General features: G+C 39.9%; 1 protein-coding gene across 5 annotated transcripts in view; it reads right to left on the reverse strand.

The window, feature by feature from the left end:
- LOC116590758 (IQCJ-SCHIP1 readthrough transcript protein) overlaps positions 1-26,123 on the reverse strand; it is a 742,659-nt gene that overhangs the window by 146,101 nt on the left and 570,435 nt on the right. Inside the window, exon 1 of one of the 5 annotated variants that reach the window (XM_032343092.1) lies at positions 6,638-6,717. The exons of the other annotated variants lie outside the window; for them this stretch is intronic. The gene's annotated coding sequence lies outside the window, so the exon portion shown is untranslated. Of the gene's footprint in view, positions 1-6,637; positions 6,718-26,123 lie in introns of those variants that run through there. 5 annotated transcript variants of the gene reach the window in all.

The following is a 26,123-nucleotide window of genomic DNA, read 5'->3' on the forward strand; positions in this document are numbered from 1 at the left end:
TGAGTGGTGGGTTCCTCTGGAGATGAACCCTGAAGTATTCTGGGGGCCACTTGCAGTGGGGGTGCAGTGAGGAAGAGACCGTGATGAGAAGAGAGAAGAAGAAAGCAGTGAGGGGCCTTCTCAAAAATTCTGGAAGCTGACTTGCCTTTGTAGGGGGAGGAGATGATACACCTGAAAACTATCTGCAAGGCTTTACTGCTCACGTAAAATTAGTACTGCAGTGCCTGTGATCTCTTCAAGAGATTTTGATGTTCACTTAATGTTTCTCTTTCAGCAGAATAAATACAGACTTGGTGCCTGTTATTCATGTGATTAGGCACTGGTTTTGTAAAATGATATAGGTAGGCTAATTCCTATTGACCCTTCAGAGAAAGAAATCATATATTGTTATTCAAGAAGCACGTGTAATTTTATCTCTTTTTAAAAGCCCAAATCAAAGAGATTACCTTTCTGAGCTATGAACAACTTGAAATGCACATGGATCTGCAAGGTTAAAGAGCAAGAGGATAAGGACTTGCATTTGAAAGAGCAACATCTTCTGTCATTGGGTGCTGCAAAAAGTCTCTTAAATCAATGTAGAGGAAACCAGCTGATTTTGAAACTGAAAACTCTCTCTCTCAAAAAAGGGATAGGTGTGTCACAGAAAACAACAGTTTAAATTTGTCTAGCAGTCTTCTCGAGGGTGAAAATACTTCCCCAAACCTCACCATTCCACCCCTGCCCAGGCCGCCATCACGTCTGCTCTGGACTACTGAGAGAGCTGCTCACTGACCATCCCTGCTTTCACCTTTGCCCCTGTGGGATTCACTTTTCACTCAATAGCCAGAGCTATCTTTTAAAGATCATTTTTGAAAGCTTACAAATCTTCAAGAGCTTCCCAATATAGTTAGGATACAATTCAAACTTCTTATCTGGCCCTTGGGATTTCCCAATAGGGACAACACGTACAGCTCAGCATGAGCAGGCAAGTCTCATCCCAAGCAGTGCAAGATGGTAGTAGCATCCCTGGTCCTTGCCCATTAAGTCAGTTGTGCTCAACCCCAGCCTTTTGCATCCAAATCACTACGTGCATATCTTCAATCACCCTCCAGTCAGGGTTGGGAGGCGGTCCCATCACCCCCAGCTGAAAACCCCTATTAGCCTACTTGATCTGTCCCCTGCTTACCTTACCCGGGATTTTTGCACAGACTGTTCTCTCTGCCTGGACAGCTCCACTCCCAGACTATCCATATTTGCCTCTTTTTCTACTTTCAAGTCTTAGCTTAAATGTTACTTCCTCAGAAAGGGCTTCCCTGACCACCCCATCTGAAATAGCAGCATACATATACATACACACACATGCACACACAGAGTTACTCTCTTACCATGCACACTTACCACTATGCACAATTTTCTCTTTATTTGTTTACTGTCTGTCCTTCCTTCCAGAATGTAAGTTCTACAAGAGCAGCCTGTTTTGTTTGCTGCTATATCCCAGCGTCCAGGCATAAATTTTTATAAATATCTATTGACTGAATTAGATGCCATGAAATTATAGGTCACTTAATCACATATATAATAAATGTTAGGAAGAAGCAGAAAAGCATTATCAAACTCGTTTTTCAGATAAAGCACTGAGATACTAAAAATAATGAATCCCACACGGAATATACATGATGGAGGGAGGAACAAAACTAGAAATGTCATTACCTCCTTATGAAGTCACAGCGGATTATTCAGTATAAGACAATCATTAGAGAGGCCACACAGAAAGACACACAACGTACAAAGCTCATAATTAACATAGTCCCCTCGTCCCCACCACTTTAAAGCTAAATGTCCATGTGAAAACCACTATCTATATACCGGTTGTATTTCATTTTACTTTAAGGGCTATCACATCTTCTCACATCTAGGCTCAAAGACTTTACATTCACCTTCAGAGAAGGGGAGGAAAAATAGGTTTCATTGTTCCCTACAGAACAGATTTAAATGTTCATCTCTCACCTAATCCTAGTAGCTAACAAATGACCCATGAATGAAGCATAGCATAGGGATGGCAAACACAAGGCACCAGGGTTGCCCCCTCTCCACTCCTGCACCCTCCGTGAGCATGGCTCACCGATTCCAGAACTCCCTCCCGTTGAGCACCCAGTCCATTTGGTAGGCTCTTCAAACCAGTGCTCCAGGCAGTGGCTACCAATTTATTAGAGCGGACATACAAGCTAAACATCTATTGCTAGCCTTGGAATAGCGGAAAGGGCCGATCTTTCCAGATAAATCTGAGTTTAAATACCATATCTGTTCTTTGTCCCTTATGAGACCTTGGTTTTTTACCCTCTTTCTGTTTGTTTCATGATATCAGACTTGTAGGGTGGTTGGGGACATTACAAATAATGGATATAAGGTGCTTAGCACAGTGCTTGTTACAATTAAAATTCAATAAATAGTAATATTTAACTGTGGTTCGGAGAAGGCTCTATTTCACTGGCAGGAATGGAGCAGGTATAATTTTAGAAGGTGGGAGGAGTGCAGGTCACTAGAAACACTAGAGGGAGATTTAGTATTGGACTAGAGGAGTGGTTCCCAAAGTGGTTCCCTCACGATCACCTGTGAACTTGTTACAAATTACAGATATTCCGCACCCAGCCCAGACCTACAAATCAGAAGCTCTGGGGATGGGTCCCAGCATTCTGTGTGCTAACAAAGCCTCCAGGTAACTCTGATGCATACTGTCTCTCGTTTAAGAACCACTGTAATAGAGAGAAGGATAGGGAGGGAAAATAGAAGTGACGAAGCCAGGGGAGAAGAATGTCTGTTCCCTGGGATTAATTAGAGAGGACACAAGGGGTGCTGCCCCTCAAAGAGGCTGTGACCCTCTCAGCAACACCACCCCCACCCCCGCCACCCCCACCAGTGGCAACGTTCTCCAGGCAGGCCAGCAATTTGCCATAATACACACGACAGAGTAGAGCTTGCTAAGAGAAAATGGGCTTGTATTACCAAGTTAGGGAAAGGGATAACTTCCCAAAGGCAGCCCCAGCACAGGTAGACAACAGACAGAACTTGAAAGGCTCTTTCCTTTAGCAGAAGTGGGTGGCCATTGTTTTTGGTTATTTCAGATGCAGCTTTGACAGAGAGAGAGAAGTTGGTGTAGACACTTCCTCAAGCTTTCCTGGCTTGGCAATTTCTTGAACAAACTGCATCTGACAGTTCAGGGTGAATGGGGGTCAAAGGTGAGGGTGGGAGGAGGCCTGTCAAGAGATACAACTCCTCTGGGATTTCTCTACTCCACCTGTTCCATCTGGACCACTTGCTTTCCCCCAAGCCACTTCCTTCTGCCAGACACCCAAGTACTTCCCATGCAGCCAAAAGTTTAAAATACGTTTAAAGAACATAACCAATCTGAAGCCCTGTTTGACCCAGCAGATTTTAAACCTGTTTCCAAAGTTAACCCAAACAGCAAGATCTATACTGTCTTACCACCTACTTCTCTTTGGTTCCACCTCATTAGAAACTTGAGTTTTCATTAAAAATTTAGTTTATACATCCTTAGACACATCCTCACTTGCAGAATGTTCCAAAGGGTGAAGACAAGATCTAGAGCCAGTTATCTTGTTAAAGTACAAAGAGGATCTTGTTAGAGACTATCAGAAATTCAGCTCCAGCATGATTATTGAGCACTTACACTGCCAACTTTCCTGCCTTTCCCACAATCGTGTGCATACGGACCACTGTCATGTCCATACTGCAGCATGTAGAATATCGGCTCAGGCACAGGAAGGAACTAGCCCAGGGTTCCACAGCTACTCTAAGTGGCCAACTGTGGATCTTCAACACCAGCGTCCTGACAGAGGTGGTGGGCAATCTACAACTAGAAGATCAGCTACAGGGTGACCCTCCCTTAATTTAGTTAAAATGACACTTCTCCATTCCCAGCTGATGTATGTGCTGTGGTTTGTACTTCCAATAAAATGTTTCTGCTGCTGAAATTTATCACCACCTTTCCAAACTGGTGGAAAGCACGTTTTCATTTCAAAAGTATGTGATGCACAGCCATCTTGCAAGTAAGGCAAACTGCTCTTGGCTTGACGTGAACAAGGAAAACTGTAAAACTAACACTAGCCATGTTCTTAATGACAGTGGTGTGAATGTGTTAGGAGATTTTACAAAAAAAAAAACAAAAAACAAAAAACACAGCAATTGGTTATTAGGGAAATACTGGGAACAGGTGCCTCATAACAACAACAACAACAAAAATGTCCTTCAAAAATGCTTTTAAACTTACTTACTTTTGGATAGATCACCTTTGCTGAGATTCTAAGAGGGCTTGCTATTATTCTTCAAACATATAGAATATTTTTATACCAAAGGAAACCAACCAACTGTTCTTTGTATCTCTGAATGCAAAATATGTGGAAGAACTTCCCCTGAACCTGGTTAATAACTAGGAGTGGGTTTCCCAGGCAGATGGGCATCCTTTTTTGAAGGAAGGTGAGAAGAGGGGATAAGCTACACTTCTAAAGTTATGCTGCGGAGCTGGCTTCCATTCTCATAACACATTTCCTCCCTCAAGGAACAATATCATTTCCTAAGTCATAGAAAAAGAAAAAAGAAAAATCACATTTTTGGAGGATCTTCTGAATTCAGTTTCCTCTAATTCTTTCGATATTGTTAATCATTTACTCTCTTGACAAATAGGAAACTGAGGCTCAGGCTGGCAGTGTAATTCGCCTAAGCTTACGGAATAAAAGAAGGGACTGAAAATAAAAGAAGGGACAGATCTGTTTAATTCCAGGTCTAACTGATTTCTCCGCTCCACTGAAAGTCCCTCCCGATAAGGCACAATTTTAATGGTGAGGAAACCGAGGCACATATAAAGTAAAAAAGGTTGCCTTCAGTCATAAAGTCAACATGGAGACTGAAGGTCATTGTGTGAAATGTTCAGGAAGCCACATAGTTTTTCCTTTTACATGCCTTGATTTAGCTTATGAAAGATCACAGTATGTTACTTTCAGAGATTTTCCAGCTTTGGGGATGGGCCTTTTGTTTTTGTTGGCAGCATTCATATTTGAAAGCAGTATATTTGACACTGCTTTCTGGATTTAGCTTGATACAAAATGAAGCAAAGTTAGACCCACGCACCCTGCTCTCTTCCAAATTGTGAACACGTTAAGTTTACTTTTTGCTCCGGGCATCAGAGTTTCTAAAGTAGTAAGGCCCGAGTGGAGTCTTGTGATTTTGAGAATCAACAGATCTTGCTATTTGGCAATAATCCCCATTTTGCCCACCCATCAGAAGCTAGAAGAGAGGGATCTCTTGCATTAAAGAATCCCTGTTGATAAAACAATCTTTTTTCATGAACATTCTGTCTTCAGGAAACAAGGGATAGAGGGCACTTGTTAGTTAATAATAAAAAGAATTTGTCAGTGAATACTCAGATGAATGAATATTTTTTAAAAGCATGGAGTATGTAAAGAATGTTAATCCAGCCTCTGCTATTCATTCCCCTACACGACAACTGTGAAGAAATCACTGGCCTCTGAATGATGAATGGGCCCCAGACTCAACTAGGAGGGAAGACAACCCCAAGCCCTATAATTTAGCATCTCCCTTTGTAAATTTCTGGGTAGGCTTCCTTTTTGGCTCTAGCTGATGAATGGGCTCAGTTTAAAGGCTTTGGGATACACTGCAAAATGACCATCAAGTATTGCTCTTCATATGCCATGCCCACCTCTTTTCATCCTATCAAGAAAATCTCAGCCCCAAGTGTATACATCTCAGCCTTTCCCAGACACATGCTGTTAAAAAGTTCTAACGGTTAATTTCAAATTAATATCTTAGGCGGCTCTAGGTGGTGGGGGGGGGGAGGGGAGGAATCAGGAAGCTGAATTAGTAAATGACAGAGCAGTAATCAGTTTAAATGAGACTTCTTCCAGCCCTTTTTCTTGCCGATGACACAGAATTTGCAAACCTAGAAAATCTCTCTTCTCGGCAGGTGGTACTATGGGGATGCCAGAGATTGCCTCCACAATCACCGTCTTATTCATTTATTTCGTCTTCTGCTGCAGTCCTCCATACATGCACCCACACCCCCATCCTCACTCCAGAGCTCTGTGCAGTCCAACCCTACCTGCTAAACAGCCCGCTGCACGAAGGGTTAAGGCTGCAGCCTTCCTTTCCAGTAGGCATTGCAAACATTCGGATGTACTTTCTCATCTGCAGTCAGCCCTCTAGCTCTGGCTCCTGCAAAGCCTTTAGCACTTGCAGAAATATTATTTCCTCCCAGCTATGTTTGGTTTAAACTTGCAATTGACCAGGTTCTCCTGCACAGTATCTTAAACTTAATCCTGCAGGCTTTTCCCTAGAATCTGTCCATCTGCCTCGGCTGAATTTGTTTCCCCTGCCCTGTCCTGGAATGCCTCAGGGCCCTGTGTAACCTTGATGCTTCCTCCCCACTGGAAGTTAGAAGCATCCGTGCCTGCTGCATTACTGCACATTACCCTAGTAACCTTGTTTTTTCCTTCAACTCAAACTTCTCCAAACACCATCCAGCTGACCCTGAAATTCTCTAGCTGTCAATTATGGCTTTTCAACCCACTCTGTCTCAAGAGATATGGTAGAGGGCAAATTGTGGAAAGAAGGTTTGGGAACTCACCTGCACAGCTGCAAGGATCAGACACAAGGATGGGGCTGCCGGCAAACTTCCCAGGGACTGTCTGCAGCCAAGTCTCTTTGGCCTTAAAGGCACAGGGCACTTTTCACCATATAAGGAAGACAGTTTCACTTGTCTGCTTTGGGGCCTGTTGGGGCAAAGCAGCTCCTTTTCTTGATGATTGTAGAGGCTTAAGCCTTCTGGGGAAATCTGCAGCCTGTCAGTTCTCAGAGATCTGTACCTAGTAGGCAGCTTTAGTAACAACGGTATAAGGCACAAGAATGGTATTTGGCAGGCCATTTTCAGAGGCCAGAAAACCCTTTATATGGAGCTTTTCTCCCTACAGGAAAGGTTTAAGGTGACCAGGAAGACTTTCTCAATTAGATGAAAGGGCTTCTGCTTCTATTTCAGGTTTGGCTTCCTGGAAGCCAACCATCCTGCTCATCTCAAAGGGGAGAGCAGTTTTATCCCCTTTGTCCTGACTTTGAGACAAAAGAGAGGAGACTCAAGAGTGATAAATCCTGTAGAGTGAGATTTTGATGAAGACACATTAACAGTGTGCCCTGACAATGAGGGAAGTGGAGATGATTTTGTTATTTCAGCTGGTGGAGGCCCTTCCTAAATAGATGAACACACACAAACCTCAACCAAGGCCGTGTCCACTGCGGGGGGACCTTCCTGGGCTCCTGCAGCTGAAGCCCAGGGCTGAAGTTGGAGGGCTGCTTTATCTCTCAAATGTCAGAGATGAGAAGGTATTTTAGCAAAACCAAACATTTTCTGCTGATGATATTCAAACGCAAGTCTGTCCTGTTGGTTTGGGGTGGATTAAAGGCAGTTATAAAATGTGAGATTCTAAGAAAAAAGTGGAGCTTAATTTAGTTATCACTTGGATGGTTTACACTTTTTTCTTCACTACCAACTGGATATTGTCTCTTTATTGCCTGGCTACTATGCCTAATACCTAGCATCTGTATAATATATTTGGGATCTTTTTTTTTTTTTTAAAGGTTCTATTTATTTATTTGACAGACAGAGATCACAAGCATGCAGAGAGTCAGGCAGAGAGAGAGGAGAAAGCAGGCTCCTTGCTGACCAGAGAGCCCGATGTGGGGCTCGAACCCAGGACCTTGGGATCATGACCTGAGCTGAAGGCAGAGGCTTTAACCCATTGAGCCACTAAGGTGCCCTATTTGGGATCTTTTTAAAAATTCAATTTGGCACCTGATTATATATTCTGATACTACTCTCACATCTTACCTTCTTACAGAGATTTTGATTCTCTAAGGACAAAAACCATTTGTATTCTTCCATACTCTGCCTTACACCTAGCATGGAACAAGCATATAATACACTGGGAAATAATTGCTGAATTAAATCAATTGGATGGGGGCACCTGGGTGGCTCAGTCAGTTAAGCAACTGCCTTCGACTCAGGTCATGATCTCAGGGTCCTGGGATCCAGCCCAGAGTTGGGCTCTGTGCTCAGTGGGAAGTCTGCTTCTCCTTCTCCCTCTGCCCCTCCCCCCGCTTGTGCTCTCTCGCGCGCGTTCTCTTTCTCTCAAATAAATAAAATCTTTTTTAAAAAGTTAAAAAAATTAATCATTTGGATGAAATCCAGGGTTTTTGCATGTCTTCATAGTTTTATGAATAAAATGGGTTTTTACTAAATTTATTTATTGTCTAATAAATGCATGATTGCTTTATCATCGCTTTTGTATGGAGTAGTATTTATTTTCCATACCATCAAATTCTCCTCAAGGGCAGAGGTTAAAAGAATTTCTTTAAAAGGTAGTCATTGTGATAAACTCCTTGATCCAGCAATCCGATTCCAGGGAACTTAGTCTAAGGGAATAATTAAGCGGAAGCAAAACATTATCTAAACAAAAGCACATTGTACTGGTGTCTGTAATAATAAAAATAAGAAATGACCTGAAGGCTTATATAACATAATGATAGCTCATACCCATTGATGACTCCCCATGTACCAGGCTCTGATCTAAGAATTTCATGTAGATCATTAGCTTATTTGATCATGCCAAACCCATGTGGTAGGACTTGTCATCATCCCCATTTTATTGACTAGAAAACTAAGGCACAGAAGAAATTTGCATTTGAATTGAGGTATTCTGGCAAAGTACTTATAGTGCTAGCATCATTCTAGGTTCTTACCAAGACTTACTGAGCATTATAAGAGGCACTAAGGATAGACAGAGTAATAAAATTAATAATGGCCTTTGTGCGACCATTAAAAATAATAATTATGAAAGCTTCATACAAACATGGAAACATGCTTATGCTATAGAGCTGAGAGGAGCAGAATATAAAATATCTATGACTGTATAATAGTGTTGGATTATGATATGAATTTCTCTAAAATTATCTGAAATGTTATTACTGTTTTTATTTAAATATTAATACAAAGTTAATTATTGCCACAAAAACTTTGATCTTGGCATTCTTATTGCCTTTCTTTATTATTTATTTATTTATTATTTTACTTATTTACTTATTTTAGTTTCAGAGGTAGAATTTAGTGAGTCATCAGTTACATAAAACACCCAGTGTTCAATTGTCACAAAAACTTTGATCTTGGCATTCTTATTGCCTTTCTTTCTTATTTATTTATTATTCTACTTATTTACTTATTTTAGTTTCAGAGGTAGAATTTAGTGAGTCATCAGTTACATAAAACACCCAGTGTTCAATTGTCCCCCTTGATGCCCACGAGTTACCTCATCCCCTCACCTACCTCCCCTCCAGCAACCTTCAGTTTGTTTCCTAGAGTTACACATCTCTTATGGTTTGCCTCCCTCTAAGTTTTCATCTCATTTCATTTTTCCTTCCCTTCCCCTATGTTTATGTTTTGTTTCTTAAATTCCACATGAGTGAAGTCATATGGTATTTGTCTTTCTCTGACTGACTTATTTCACTTAGCATAATACCCTCCCAGTTCCATTCATGCCATTGCAAATGGTAAGATTTCATCCTTTTTGATGGCCGAGTAATATTCCATTATGTATATATACCACATCTTCTTTATCCATTCATCTGTTAATGGATATCTAGGCTCTTTCCATAGTTTGGCTATTGTGGACATTGCTGCTGTAAACACTAGGGTATATGTGCCCCTTCAAATCACTGTGTTTGTATCATTTGGATAAATACCTAGTAGTGCAATTGCTGGATCGAAGGATAGCTCTATATTTACCTTTTTGAGGAAACTCCACACTGTTTTCTGGAGTGGCTCTACCAGTTTGCATTCTCACCAACAGGGTAAGAGGGCACCCCTTGCTCCACATCCTTGCCAGCAACTGCTGTTTCCTTTTAGCCATTCTGACTAGTGTGAGGTGGTATCTCATTGTAGTTTTGATTTGTATTTCCTTGATGTTGAGTGATGTTGAGCATTTTTTCATATGTCTGTTGACTATTTGTATGTCTTCTTTGGAGAAATGTCTGTTCATGTCTTCTGCCCACTTCTTAATTGGATTATTTGTTCTTTAATTATTGAGTTTGTTAAGTTCCTTATAGATTTTGATACTAGCCCTTTATCTGATAAGACATTTGCAAATATCTTTTCCCATTCTGTCAGTTGTCTTCTGGTTTTGTTGACGGTTTCCTTTGCTGTGATGATGACGTTATAATAGTTCATTTTTGCTTTTGTTTTCCTTGCCTCTGGAAACATGTCTAGAAAGAGTTGCTGCAACTGAGGTCAAAGAGGTTGTTACCTATGTTCTCCTCAAGGATTTTGATGGGTACCTGTCTTACATTTAGGTCTTTCACCCATTTTGAGTTTATCTTTTTGTATGATGTAAGAAAGTGGTTCAGTTTGATTCTGCATGTGGCTGTCCAATTTTCCCAACACGGTTTGTTGAAGAGACTCTCTTTTTTCTGTTGGATATTCTCTCCTGCTTTGTCAAAGATTGGTTGACTATAGAGTTGAAGGTCCATTTCTGAGTTCTCTATTCTGTTCCATTGATCTATGTGTCTCTTTTTGTGCCAGTACCATGCTGTCTTGATGATTACAGCTTTGTAATACAGCTTGAAGTCTGGAACTGTGATGCCACCAGCTTTGCTTTTCTTTTTCAACATTCCTTTGGCTATTCAGGGTATTTTCTGGTTTCATACAAATTTTAGGATTGTTTGTTCCAGCTCTGTGAAAATGCTGATGGTATTTTGTTTGGGATTACATTGAATGTATAGATTGCTCTGGTTAGCATAGGCATTTTAATAATATTTATTCTTCCAATCCATGAGCATAGAATGTTTTTCCATTTCTTTGTGTCTTTAATTTCTTTCATAAGTGTTCTAAAGTTTTCAGAGTACAGGTCCTTTATCTCTTTAGTTAAGTTTATTCCTAGGTTTCTTATGAGTTTTAGTGCAATTGTAAATGGGATCAATTCCTTGATTTCTCTCTCTGCTGCTTTATTGCTAATGTATAGAAATGCAAATGACTTCCATGCATTCATTTTATATCTTGCGACTTTGCCAAATTCCTGTATCAGTTCTAACAATTTTTTGGTGGAGTCTTTTGGGTTTTCCACATAGAGTATCATGTTGAATTTCATTCTTATTGCTCTAATTCATCCATCCTTCCATAGTCCTCTAAATGATGGTATAGTTCTTGTATCAAGAGGTTCCCTTGATGGTGCCATTATCCTGAGTTGCTCTCAGACAGCTGAATGTAGAGGTGGGGCCCATGTGCATCACACAGTGCACATCTACATTATCACCTGCCCTTGAATTAACTCTATATCAAAGTGTTATCTTACAATGTCCATTTTTACCTAATATTTTATGATTTGTGGACCTGGCTGGGATAAAGCATTGTGCTACAGTGATGGTGAGGAAATGTGTCTCACCAAATTTTTCCTTATGTAGGAAGGCTTCCAGCAGCAAGGGTTCTAAATCTGAAAATGTTTATCAGTAAACAAACAGATATGTTTCAGAAGATGAGCTTATTCGATGAATAAAAGAGAAAACTTTAGTATAAATTAATAAGCAATTAAAAATTATATAAAATGCTCACAGCTGTTGAAGGTTGTATTAAATTAATGTATTTATACCTTGTATTGCAAACTCAAAGAAGGGAAGCTGTAAAAAGCAAACTGAAAACTTGCATCAGGAGGTATTAATATTTTTATAGCCTTTGACCCAATACCATATTTTCTTTCCTAAAATTATTTCAGAAATTTTCTCTTACAGGAGAAAGGGAGAGAAAACCATGTGAATCAAAATGAATGGATACATGAACTAAGATTTTAATAAGCTTAATAAATGTTTAAAGGAAAGTAATTGTTCTTTTTCCTGATTAAATGTTAATAATGTAAACTAAACTTTATCTGTTAAAGATGTAAATTGACGTAATTTAATATTCTTTTTAACTAAATACTATATAATAATATATTACCCATTTTGAAAAACCGAAAACAAGTATAAGAAAAAAACCAATCAAACAAAACAGACTAAACACTAGGTTTAGTACAATGGTTATTAATCCTCTTGTGGTCACAAATCCTTTGAACATTATGGTGAGAAGCATCAGAAAATACCATTTTACATGTGTTATTTTTATGTTTATGTTTAAGGTTGTTTATTCTTAGGAATGTCACAGTTTCTTTGTATTCTTACATTTACTTTTTGGTTTCACAAATTAAAAAAAAAAAATACATAGATGCAGATGTTAAAAGTATAAGTGAGAAGGTGAAATCCTTCCTAAAAGGACCTGGAATTATCTGTTAGAGGTTACGGAGGAGGCACAGAAACACATTAATCCCATCATTTCTCTCTTATGCAAAATTCCCAGGAGCCCATACACAGGAGAAGCTTCAGAATGGGAACCAGAGAATAATGTTGCTAGTGGCTATAAGTGAGTTCTGTACCCCAGTGAGGAGCTGCAAAAATCCAGGTTGGAGCCAAGGTTACATCAGCAAACGGGCTGAATCACAGCCCAGATCAGAAACAGCTATTCCCTCAGGAGACAGCATGGAAGGAGATGGGGAGAAGCAGGTTTGGCTTGGAAGTAAATAAAATACTGTCTGACTCAGGCATCTATTATTTATGGCGCTGTATTCTTCCTTCCATAATTTTCTATGCTTATGCAAAAAATTACTACTACTACATACGTTGTCCTATCATTTGATTTTTCACTTAGTAACATTATAACATGAACATCTTTTATGTTATATAGGCACTTATTGCCTTCCTTTTAACTTCCGCAAAATACTTAGCTGTACCAAAATTTATTAAACATCTCTCTGCCCTGACATGAACAGACACTTCTCCAATGAAGACAAACAAATGGCTATCAGACACATGAAAAAGTATTCATCATCACTAGCCATCAGAGAGATTCAAATTAAAACCACATTGAGATACCACCTTACACCAGTTAGAATGGCCAAAGTTAGCAAGACAGGAAACAACATGTGCTGGAGGAGATGTGGAGAAAGGGGAACCCTCTTACACTGTTGGTGGGAATGCAAGTTGGTGCAGCCACTTTGGGGAACAGTATGGAGCTTCCTTAAGAAATTAAAAATAGAGCTTCCCTATGACCCTGCAATTGCACTGTTGGGTATTTATCCCACAGATACAGATGTAGTGAAAAGAAGGGCCATCTGTACCCCAATGTTCATAGTGGCAATGGCCACGGTCGCCAAACTGTGGAAAGAACCAAGATGTCCTTCAATGGATGAATGGATAAGGAAGATGTGGTCCATATACACTAAGGAGTATTATGCCTCCATCAGAAAAGATGAATACCCAACTTTTGTATCAACATGAACGGGACTGGAAGAGATTATGCTGAGTGAAATAAGTCAAGCAGAGAGAGTCAATTATCATTGGTTTCACTTATTTGTGGAGCATAACAAATAGCATGGAGGACATGGGGAGATGGAGAGGAGAAGGGAGTTGAGGGAAATTGGAGGGGGAGATGAACCATGAGAGACTATGGACTCTGAAAAACAATCTGAGGGTTTTGAAGGGGTGGGGGGTGGGAGGTTGGGGGAGCCTGGTGGTGGGTATTATGGAGGGCACGTATTGCATGGAGCACTGGGTGTGGTGCATAAACAATGAATTCTGTTACACTGAAAAGAAATTAATTAAAAAAACAAAACAAAACCCAAAAAGATCTCTCTGCCCTGCTGATGGAGATGTTTCCAACTTCTGTTATTATAAGTATTTATTCACAATCTAAGTAGTAGGTACTATAGAAAAAGATAACATTTTAGTTGCTGTCCCCCACCTCCACCCTGCAATGCCATGTCTTTCTGTCCCTGTACATGCTTATTTATGCACATGGGCAACAGTTTCTCTAGGATGGGGAGAAGTTGACCAGCTAGTAGATATGGGAATGCTCACCTACATGTTAGTAGGTACTGTTAAATTGAACAAGTGCTCTTTTTTAAGTCTATGTTCTTCGTTCTTTTTTTACTTAAAAATGATTTTTTTCTCTTGAAAAGTTAAGACATATACAAAATAAAAACACCAAATGGCATAAAAAGGATATATTGGGAAAGGTAAGTCTTTTTTACTCTATTCCCCATTCCACATCTCCACTGGCAAAGTTTCCTGGGCGCTTTTTGAAGTGTGTCTGTGTGTGCACACACACCCGCAAGCACACAAATGAAACTCCTCTCTCTCTGTATATATCTGTGTGTGTGTATATGAACACATACACATAGATATGTCATTTGTATGTGTGTTTCTGCAAGTTGATCTTTATATTAATAATATATCTTAAAGATTATTCCACATCCAGGCCTGTAGATCTCCCTTATGTTTTTAAATAGGATACCATAATGGCATCCTTTGGGAATAGGCCATAGTTTAACCCATCTCATCTTGACATACAGATTGTTTCAAGGCTATTGCAGTTATAATAATTCTGTAATGAAGATCTTTACTTGCCACCAGAAAAATCTAGTTGACATTTCTACAGGTATTACATTCAGTTAATAATTTAATTTTAAGAAGGTACCTGGGTGGCTCAGTTGGTTAAGTGGCTGGCTGCCTTTATCTCAGGTCATGATCTCAAGGTCCTGGAACTGAGCCCCTTGTTGATCCCCACGTCCCGCTCACTGCTCAGTGGGGAGTCAGCTTCTCCCTGTCATGCTCCCTCTGTGCCTTCCCTCTCTCTCTCAAAAAATAAATAAAATCTTAAAAAAAATTAATTTTAAGAACGTTAACATCTTTATAATACTTATTTTTAATTTAAACATAGCAAATGCCATTTTATTCTCTCAAGATTCAATCATATACATCTTGCACATTTATTATTACTTCTACTTTAAGGTATTTTATTCCTCTAAGTACTGTTTTATTTATTTATTTATTTATTTTTTAAAAGATTTTATTTATTCATCTGTCAGAGAGAGTGAGCACAGGCAGAGGCAGAAGCAGGCTCCCCGCTGAGCAAGGAGCCTGATGTGGGACTCAATCCCCGGACGCTGGGATCATGACCTGAGCCGAAGGCAGCTGCTTAACCAACTGAGCCACCCAGGCGTCCCCTAAGTACTGTTTTAAATGGGACTTTTTTCAATACACTTTTCTAACTTGTGGTTCTTATATAGTAAAGTTGCTGGTTATTAGTTACCGCACTTAACAACTAGTTTTCCTACTGTGTTATTTTATTTCCAATCGTTTTCCACGTGGCTCTCTTTCAGTCATGTGATTATATCATTTATAAATAGTTATCATTTTGGCTCATTCTTTCCCATTCTTATACATTTTTTTTTCTTTTCTCTAATTGGGTAGTACTTAATATTAGTTAAATGTGTTAACAATATTATCTTTTTGTTAAAAAATGTTTTATTTATTTATTTGAGAGACAGAGTGTGGGTGTGCTAGAGCACAAGCAGGGTGGAGAGGCGGAGGGAGTGGGAGAAGCAGGCTCCCTGCAGGGAGACTGATGGAGGTCCAGTGGAGGCTGAGCTCTATCCCAGGACCCCGGGATCATGATCCGAGCTGAAGACAGACGCTTAATCAACTGAGTCACCCAGGTGCTCTAATCTTTTCTTCCACAGTTTAATGGGAAACCTTTTTGTATTTTACCATTAATCAAGTTACTTTCTTAGAAAAAATTAGAATAAATGGAAAGCTCCTTGCCACTATAAAAATAACGTATAAAATTTCAATTTGACTAAAAGTTTTTCTGGAACAAGTTAATTTTTAATGACTAAACTTGGTAGCTCAAACACCCCATGTCCTGACTGCAAGGGAAAATTCTGCTTCTAACTGCCCCTCAGCATTTTCTTCAGGTTTCCAGGTGCTCTCAGAGGCCATTTCAAGCATACCCAAGGCAGGCAGGGTCTCCTTATTTTCTGTGCTACCATTACTACAAACGGCTTTCAGAACATGCTGTTCAGCACGGATATCCTCTGCTGGTGACACTGCAGCTGACCCCACGCTGGTCTCACTGAGGATGACAGGGAACCCTTCTCCCTTCTGTCCTTCGAACCAATGCGAGACAGATTCTCCCCTTCATCTCACTAGACAGCTGATATCAGGATTAAACATAACAAGATGTTATTAGACTACGAAGTGAATGGAAGAGAAATAGTATCACATATCCCAGACTGACCTTAGGGGTTCTCTATGGGGCTCTTAACTTGCCTCAATCCCCATCTGCTTCCAGATGTCAAGAGAAACTTTTCCTCCTAGACTTTGGACAATACTAACTACCTGCCCAGAGAGAGAAGGAAGGTAATCTCTGACATAAATGTAGGTCCACTTCCAGAGTTCTTATTTTCTATCCAAGATTGATAACTTCTAGAATGATAGTCAGAAGATCCATTTCCTTCTAAGAAACGCTCATACCCCATTCACAGACATGTGGCCTATCCCCAAGGCACTGGCAAGACAATCACAGTGTAACCTGACATCACGAAGATTACAGAATTTAGAAGTGCCCTTGAGAGTTAACACCAGGTGAAGGTCTCTTTAAATTACTTTTAGATTATAGATTGACTTCTTTTTAAAGACTGGATTTTTAAATTCAGTGACCTGGGCTGAGAGGGCAGAACTGGGAACGATCTGGACACCCGTTTGGAGGAAGAACTGACCAGTGCATGCTGCAGGGTATAGGAAGTGACCTGAACAAAGGCTGATTGACTTGTTGACTACCACGAAGGCTTTAGTAGCAACAGTGCATTTCATATAAAGTCATATGCATGGAAAAATATTCCCTATATGTACTCCACAGTGTGCGCTGCCCCCTGGTCCCACAGTAGCCAGGAAACTGAGGTCAAATCTAATCTCTTCTAGGAAACTTGATTCTTTCCATTAGATCTATCAATTATTCGGGGTGCCTTGGTGGCTCAGTGGGTTAAGCCTCTGCCTTCGGCCCAGGTCATGATCTCAGGGTCCTGGGATGGAGCCCCACATGGGGCTTTCTGCTCAGCAGGGAGCCTTCTTCCCACCCCCCCACCCCCGCCTCTCTGACTGCCTCTCTGCGTACTTGTGATCTCTCTCTCTGTCAAATAAATTAATTATTTAATTTTTTAAAAAATCCATCAATTCTTCGAGGCTCTATTACTTTGTTTGAACTCCTTTTTACTGAATAGATACATGAATATTATTGATACTTGGGGCTTCATTTTTCTGTCTTTTGAGTCCACGGTCTCTCTGAGAGTAGGGATTTACTCATCCTTTGACAAGATTGTTGGAAAGTCATGCTGGACTCTGTTCAGAATCCTGGGGATACAGCTATGGACAAAATGGTCAAGGTCTCAACATTCCAGGAGCTTACATTCTTTGGGAGACAGACCAATAAAGAAATAGAGGAGAAAGGTCAGGTAGTGATAAATTCCACGATGAAGAGAAAATAGGGTATGTGAAGGGAGTGACTGCATGTTGATCAGGAAAGGACTTTCTGAATTCTTGATTTGTAAGCTCATCACATCTTTCTTCTTGGTCCCCATAGCACTTGCAAATGGTTGATACCCAAGAAGAATTAGAGAATTGTTTATTTATTTTTCAAAACCTGACACAAGTTTCAGAAAGCAGAATTTGGTCTTTAATCTCTAAATCAGATGGCATTTTCAATGTTTTTTTTTTTCAAAAGTAATTTATTTATCCATTTATTCAATAGCCTTTTCATGTAAGTTTGCCCTCCTGTATTTCCAGTATACTGCCTGTTGTCACTTACACTAAAGGGGCATATGCAAAAATAAAGTGATCTCAAATTCTGGTCAAGAAACATCTGCTAAATAGTTGGCATTATGCTTAGACAATCTTCTCTTGGAGCAATTTTGGAAACTCCCTAGTTGTACTTCTGTAAAGGTTTACACCTGGGAAATGGCACAGAGGCTTTTATGAGGGATGCTATTATAGGCCTCTCGCCAGTGCTGAGAGAAGAGAGGCTGTCGGGAGCTCTATTTTATGCTACAGTAAGGTTAGCCATTTACTGTTCCCATAAGCTATTTCACTTGCAATAAAGGTCAATGGGCCTTTTTAGGAAGGAGAGCTAGACCTCTGTCAAAAACTGCTGTCTTCCATAGTCAAAAAGACAGGCTTCTTTAGATTCTTCTGAAAAGTTGTAGGATGTTTATTTAGTTGGCAGAGTGGTTCAATATGACCGGCTGATGAGCAAGGTAATAAGAATTCGCTGACTTCAAGGTGGAAAACTTCAATCCTAAGGGAGCTTAACCACAAAGCAAAGCAGGGTGTGGACAGTAGTGGCTCTGGTTGTCACCATGACATGTGAACTCTACAAGAAATACACTTCTGTACCTGGAACTCCCTATCCCTGGACTTCCTAGGAAGGTGGCATTATAAATGACTGCAGTGTGCAGCCCCCAGCAGCTGCAAATCCACTACAGCAGAAACGGTCCTGCTAACGATGTATTTTTCTTTCTTTCTTGTTAGCTTTTAAATGAAATCAAATTGGGTAGGCGTTTCCCTAAAAATAGTGCAGGGCACTGGGCTTCAACATTTTTGTTCACTATTTCTTAAAGGAATTTTGAAAAACTATCCTTTTTCAGTTTTATGTTGTAATGTAAAAAAAAAAAAATAAGACTGTTAAAATAAAATTCATCTGGATTGAGCCGTCATTACCATTATTACCTGGAGTACCTGTGGCAGAGACAATGCTGTGTTCACCACTCCTTCTTCTCTTCCTACAGGTATAAGAAGATTATACTTCTCAGTTTCGCACTGGAAGTATGGACTAAAATGATATATTGCTTCCTGTCCTAGGCAGTTAAAAGTGGCTTGAGTTCTTATGCTTTCTCTTGTCTTCCAGCTGGAAGCTGGGAACTCCGAGACCGCAGAGATGCAAGATGGAAGCAGAGTTATCTACCGTCAAGGAGAGCCTCCTTGTCTCTGCTGGACTATGATATGGACGAGCAGTAAATACTGTTGTGTTAAGCCACTGAAGTTTTAGGTTTCTTACACTATCCTGATCCATATATGGCAGAACTGATCAAAACAACATGAACATATTGCCACTTTTGATAGGTCATTATTAAGAAAAGAATTTCATTGTAGAAAATGAATCTCTTAATAAAAACATTCAGAAATTTTGCTCATGTAGATGGGAATGAAGGCAGGTATAGCAAACGTCACTCAATTCCCATTGAGTTATATGCATACCTGAGTGCAAATCACCATAGCATAGTTTTATAAAATGGGAGAAACACTACTGAAAAAGGGAGGTAGGAAAAAATTTCCTAGGCAGTCAATCTTAGTCACAAGTTACATGAAATTTGGAGATCTGGAAATTAGTTTCCTTAAAAAATATCTATGTCGGGGCAGCTGGGTGGCTGAGCGATCTAAGCCTCTGCCTTCAGCTCAGGTCATGGTATCAGGGTCCTGGTGATCGAGCCCCACATTGGGCTCTCTGCTGGGCCTGCTTCCCCCGCTTTCTCCCTGCTTTCTGCTCTGCCTACTTGTGATCTTTCTCTGTCTGTCAAATAAATAAATAAATAAAATCTTAAAAAAAAATAATCAATGTCTACATACCCTTTTGAAAGTCTGTGAATGCCCCGTGTAACACTTGTACCCCACATTAAAAATAATTCTAGAAGGGGGGTCATGAGGTGGAGTGTCCCTTGACCTGATCCTCTTTTGGCTGCAGACATTCAACCCAAATCCTTGGTGCGTCTTTTCCTGACCTTCCTTCTGATTCTACCAGCTCACAATAAAATAGATCAAGATCAATATTAAAGTCTGTAACATATAAAGTTATTTTAAATTGATAAGAAAAATATGACTACTTCAACAGAAAAAGATGGGCAAATGATAGGAACAGGCAATTCACAAAAGAAGAAATACAAATGGCTAGTACCTACAGAAAATGTTAAAGCTCACTTGGAAATCATAGATGTGCAACTTCAAACAATGAAATACAATTTTGGAAATCAAACTGGATAAATTAAACTTCAATGGTGGTTGAGGGGAGAATGTCATTTCTAGAGAGTAATTTGGTAATACACATCAATATTCTTTAAAAAATGTATAAAGCTGAGCTAGAATCCCATGTCTAAGAATTAACCTTTTTTAAAAAAATTATTCATTTATTTCAGGGAGAGAGAAAAAGAGAGAGAGCAGGGGGAGGGGCAAAGGGAGAGAAACCTCAAGCAGACTCCCTATTGAGTACAGAGCCTGGTACCGGATGTGGGGCTCCATCCCACAAGATCAGAACCTGAGCTGAAACCAAGAGTTGGATGCCCAACCAACTGGGCTACCCAGGCACCCCTTCTAAGAATTATTCTAAAGAAATAATCATGAATAAGTAAAAAAAAAAAAAACAAAAGCAAAATGACTCAACCTCAAGCTTTTATCACAGTGTTTTTTAGTCAAGTTTCTTTTGGTTGCAAGTATTAGGTTGTAAGGCATCTTTCATTTAAAATGCCTCCTCTCGGGGCGCCTGGGTGGCTCAGTGGGTTGAGCCGCTGCCTTCGGCTCAGGTCATGATCGCAGAGTCCTGGGATCGAGTCCCGCATCGGGCTCTCTGCTCAGCGGGGAGCCTGCTTCCCTCTCTCTCTCTCTCTGCCTGCCTCTCTGTCTACTTGTAATCTCTGTCTGTCAAATAAACAAACAAACAAAAAATTTTAAAATGCCTCCTCTCTGCTACATTTTCTGTGTTTCTTAAGTTAAAATTATTGAATGATTTAGACTAATTGCTTGCTGAGTGCCAATAGGGTGGCTTTATCCAATCGACTGTTGCTTTCTGTGAAGAGAACCGTCATAAGGATGCATAGGATTACTTCTTACAGGGGCTATATGTGGGGTTAGGTTGCAGTGCCCTGTGCTCCATAAGAGACAGGAAATGATATGCTATGTTTACCCAGAATGTTAAAGAATAGAAATAATTGAAAAGCCCAACCAGTATGTGAACAAAGCACCTGACACCATGTAGTGAGACAGTCATCCAAGATGTTCTTGTAGAAAACTATTTAATGACATGGAAATGTACTTGGGATATATTTTTATTTTTAGAGAAAAAAAAAAAGCAAGTCCAAAGAGAATAAACAGTTTAATCTCATTTTAAAAGTTTACATTTATAAAGGAGTAAAGTGCTATGGATAGAATGTGTCCGCTCTTTCCACTCCAATTCATATACTGAAGCCCTAATCCCCAATGTGATGGTATCTGGAGGTGGGGCCCTTGGGAAATAACTGGGTTTAGATAAGGTCCTGAGGATGGAGCTCACATATTGGGATTAATGCCCTTATAAGAAGAGAGAGAAACCAGAGCTCTCTCTTCCTCCACACATCAAGAAGGGAGTTTGCAAACCAGAAAGAGGGTTCTTACTAGACAGTGAATCTGCAGGTACCTCGATCTTGGACTTCTCACCTTCTCAGTTCCTCCACAGCTGTGAGAAGTAGATGCTTATTGTTTAAGCCACCCGGTTTATGGTATTCTGTTGTGGCAGCCTGAACTGACTAAGAAAAGGTATACATCAGAACTTCAGTGGTAGAAATATTTGGATGAAACCAGCATTACTGCTGATTTCTATTTTTTTATCTTTATGAAGGTATTTTCTTCTAAATTAATTACAACTAACATATAAAAGTATCTTAATAAGAAAAACATTAAGGTTAAGGAGTAGTTCTCCAAATGCAAAGAAGACTGAAGAAAACCAAATCACAACCTAAATTCTGGATGGACTAAAGAGGCTGCAAAATATTTACCCTGCTCCTGGAGCACTGGACACACACAGGCTTTGGTTATGAGCAGATTCTAAGTGCCAGAACTGGAAGATGAAGAGATGCTACTGAGAGAAAACACCTCACCTATTCTTTGTGCTCCCCACTTTCCAGGAGTTGGGATGTGAACTCTAAAGCCCTTCAGGTAAATTTTTTGACTTCTATATCAAGGCACACAGTTTAGGGAAAAGAGGACTGGACACAGAAGACCCAAATCCAGTCTGATGGTTTACTAGTTGGGTTTCCTTAATGAAGCCTCTAAACCTCTTTGAGCCTCTTTGGAGATAATAATAAGTAAGCTACTAAGCATCTGACTCTTCATTTCAGCTCAGGTCATGATCTCAGGTTCTTGAGACCAAGCCCTCCATTGGGCTCCATGCTCAGTGCAGAGTCTGCTTATCGCTCTCTCTTTGCTCTTCCCCCTGCCCTCAGCCCCATGAGTGCTCTCTGTCTCTCTAATAAATAAACAAAATCTTAAAAAAAAAAATAGGTAGCCTGCTTTTGTGACAACTGAATAAGATAACATGTTTAAGTGTTTGAAAAAATGATACGATACAAATGTGCATCTGCACTTATGCTCACAGGTCACTCTCTCTACACACACGTGCGCACACACACACACATATATATATATATATATATATATACTACAAATATCTCAAATATATATATCTATATATAGATATATCTATATCTATATATCTATATATAGATATATCTATATCTATATATCTGTGGAAATGATAATTAGAAGCTTAAACCCCTGCTTTGACTTTGGCTAAATGTAAATGAAATTATAGATCACTATGGATTTGATGAGTTGCCTTGAGAAGACAACGTCTTGTTGACCCAAGTACTTTGAGAAGTGCTGAATATTACTCTCCTCCATAAGATAGGAAAGAGAAGGTTAGAGAATATTTACTTGCTGGTGAAAACAGGAGCACAATAAACAAGGAACATTGTTGAAAGATAAGCTAAAGGAACAAAGGTCTTATTTAAATTTAAATACTTGCCAACAGTGTTTTAGAATAAATTATTGTCCCCTTCTTGAATGTAGAGAAAAGGATGACACTAAGATATTCAAGTATGAGCAACAAATATGACCATTAAGCACAAAGTCTAAGATTACCACAAGGCTTGTAAAATACATCTGATATAGGAAATATATTTGTTTGCTTGATTATAAAATGTTATGGAAATTATATTTGTTTCCAGGCTGAATATGTACTCTCTGCTTTGGACAGTAAACCCATTCCTCAGTCAACAGACTCACCAGCAATATATACTGGATAGATTCTCATCAGCAGTTAACCCCCTCCAGCTGTGTATATCAGGTAGATTCTAGCATGAGTTCAAACGCTTCAAACACTTGGTTCTAGCTTTCTCTTGGCAGACCACCTGGCAAACCCCCAGAAACAGAGTGCTTCTAGAATATTCAAACACAGCAAAGTTTGATTTATTTCACAATGTTACTGAAGGTTACATCTGAGGAGTTGACAATGCGAGTGAGAGGAGAAAAATAAATTTTTACTGCATTTGTGTATTGTTGGAATCTTATTTCATCAAGAATTTACTAGTAATAACTACATTTAAAGCGTTCTCACTGGGGTGCCTGGGTGGCTCAGTTGTTAAGCAACTACTTTTGGTTCAGGTCATGATCCCAGGGTCCTGGGATCCAGCCCCACATGGGGGCTCCCTGCTCGGTGGGAAGCCTGTTTCTCTCTCTCCCACTCCCTCTGCCTGTGTTTTCTCTCTCGCTGTGTCTCCCTCTGTCAAATAGTAAATAAAATCTTAAAAAAAAAAAAGAAGTGTTTTCACTATAGCATAGCACTATATAAACTGTTACTCATATATCGGCAGGTGGGAGGGGGTAGGGCTTGAGCCTTTCTTCTTCTATGAGCTGAAGTGTATCAAAACCTATCCTCCAGTTAGTTGCCATGAAGCTGAATCTGTTCACAGATGTATCTCATCAACTCCCATATTATTGGCCTGCCCATTAATTTAAAAGTAATGATTTAATTATCAGCATTTAAGAGCTCAAGTGATTTCTGCATAAAAATACAATATGATGCTAAAATGGATTCTTGCTCTGCATATGTTCCACATGTCCACCACCCCCTTCCTTCACACCCCCGGAGGGTGAGCAGTTAGAATTCCTTTTGTAATCTGGGCAACCAGAAGCCATTTAGCTTTAGCTTTGAGTGGGCAGATGCATTCAATTGAGGTTTGAAAGGTCGAGATCCCCACTGCCCCTGTGGCAGGCATGATCAAGGATGCTTTGGCATTTTCTGCAGGAGCATTCTTGTCACCAGCTTTGTGAGGATCAACAAGTGAGGTCAGCAGCATCTTTCAGCCGTTGTTATTTTTGTTACCAGTATGGACCTAACAGATGAAGCTTGGCTCCAGGGCCAACAGTAACAGCATCAGTAGCTTCCTGATCTCTACATTGTTCCTAGAGTTAATGGTGCAGGGGAAACTTCCTGATTTCCCATCTTCCTGACCAGCAGAATTGGCAGCTTCCTTGGGGGCAGGTTCTTCATTGTTCCTCTGGCAGTTAGCCTTGCAAGCCCAGCCGCAGTACACTGTAAGCACCTAATTCCTTGTTGGAAGCCCTTTGCCCTTTGTGCTGAAAATAGCCAGAGTAGTTTTTATTTTCTGTAAGAGAACTCTGACTAATGCAAAGGAAAAATAAGAAATCTGGTAACATCTGGTCCTGATTTTGGTTACGGTAACAACAGGCTGGTAGTGAGCAGGAGGAGGCTCCAACTTGCAGAAATCCTACCACACCTCAGTGTAGCCCCCAACTGGAGGCCATTTATAAAGCACCATTTTCCACTATTTGTAGTGTCTGCATGGTTTTTTTTTTTTTTAGCAGACATCCCATCTTTCTTAGTTATTATACCTCTCTGGACCCGGTAGGGATTTTCAGTTTGCCTCCCCACTAATACTTACCTAAAGCTAGTTTGAAAAACATTTTTTGATTTTCTAAAGAACACAGTTTTTCCATTCTAAATATACTCCAAAATGCCCCCAGGTCAGAATTAGAAAGCTGTACCCCTAACTTCATTTTTTAGGTCCCTAATAGAACTGTTTTTGTTCAACTCTGAAACTAGTTGTCTTATTAACCTTAAGGATGTTGTTGACTAAAGTGTAATGTCTCTACTATGAGGATGCAGCAAAGAGGTTTCTTCCAAGTCAAGGTTTATCTTATAACCATGTAATAGATCATGTTTTGCTTTTGCATTGGCTTTTGAAAAGGTGGGGCTAAAGGCTACCTGAGTGACTCAAAGCACATATGATGTCATACTTGCTCAGTGTACTAACTCTACTCCTGTGTCTCATGGTTCCTACTGTGATTTTCTCTTCACATACATATTTTATTTATTTATTTATTTTAGAAAGAAAAAGAGCACGTGGGTGGGGGGAGTGGCAGAGGAAGAGAGAATATCTTTATTTATTTTTTATATAAATTTTTAATTTTTTATATACATATAATATATTTTTATCCCCAGGGGTACCGGTCGGTGAATCACCAGGTTTACACACTTCACAGCACTCACCATAGCACATACCCTCCCCAATGTCCATAACCCTACCCCCCTCTCCCAACACCCCTCCCCCCAGCAACCCTCAGTTCTTTTTTGTGAGATTAAGAGTCACTTATGGTTTGTCTCTCTCCCAATCCCATCTTGTTTCATTGATTCTTCTCCTACTCCCTTAATCCCCCATGTTGCATCTCCACTTCCTCATATCAGGGAGATCATATGATAGTTGTCTTTCTCCAATTGACTTATTTCGCTAGGCATGATACCCTCTAGTTCCGTCCACGTCATCACAAATGGCAAGATTTCATTTCTTTTGATGGCTGCATAGTATTCCATTGTGTATATATACCACATCTTCTTGATCCATTCATCTGTTGATGGACATCTAGGTTCTTTCCATAGTTTGACTATTGTGGACATTGCTGCTATAAACATTTGGGTGTACGTGCCCCTTTGGATCACTACGTTTGTATCTTTAGGGTAAATACCCAGTAGTGCAAATGCGGGGTCATAGGGTAGTTCTATTTTCAACACATTGAGGAACCTCCATGCTGTTTTCCAGAGTGGTTGCACCAGCTTGCATTCCCACCAACAGTGTAGGAGGGTTCCCCTTTCTCTGTATCCTCGCCAGCATCTCTCATTTCCTGACTTGTTAATTTTAACCATTCTGACTGGTGTGAGGTGGTATCTCATTGTGGTTTTGATTTGTATTTCCCTGATGCCAAGTGATGTGGAGCACTTTTTCATGTGTCTGTTGGCCATCTGGATGTCTTCTTTGCAGAAATGTCTGTTCATG

This window comes from Mustela erminea, chromosome 1 (genome assembly GCF_009829155.1).
Source record: "Mustela erminea isolate mMusErm1 chromosome 1, mMusErm1.Pri, whole genome shotgun sequence".
Lineage (NCBI taxonomy): Eukaryota > Metazoa > Chordata > Mammalia > Carnivora > Mustelidae > Mustela > Mustela erminea.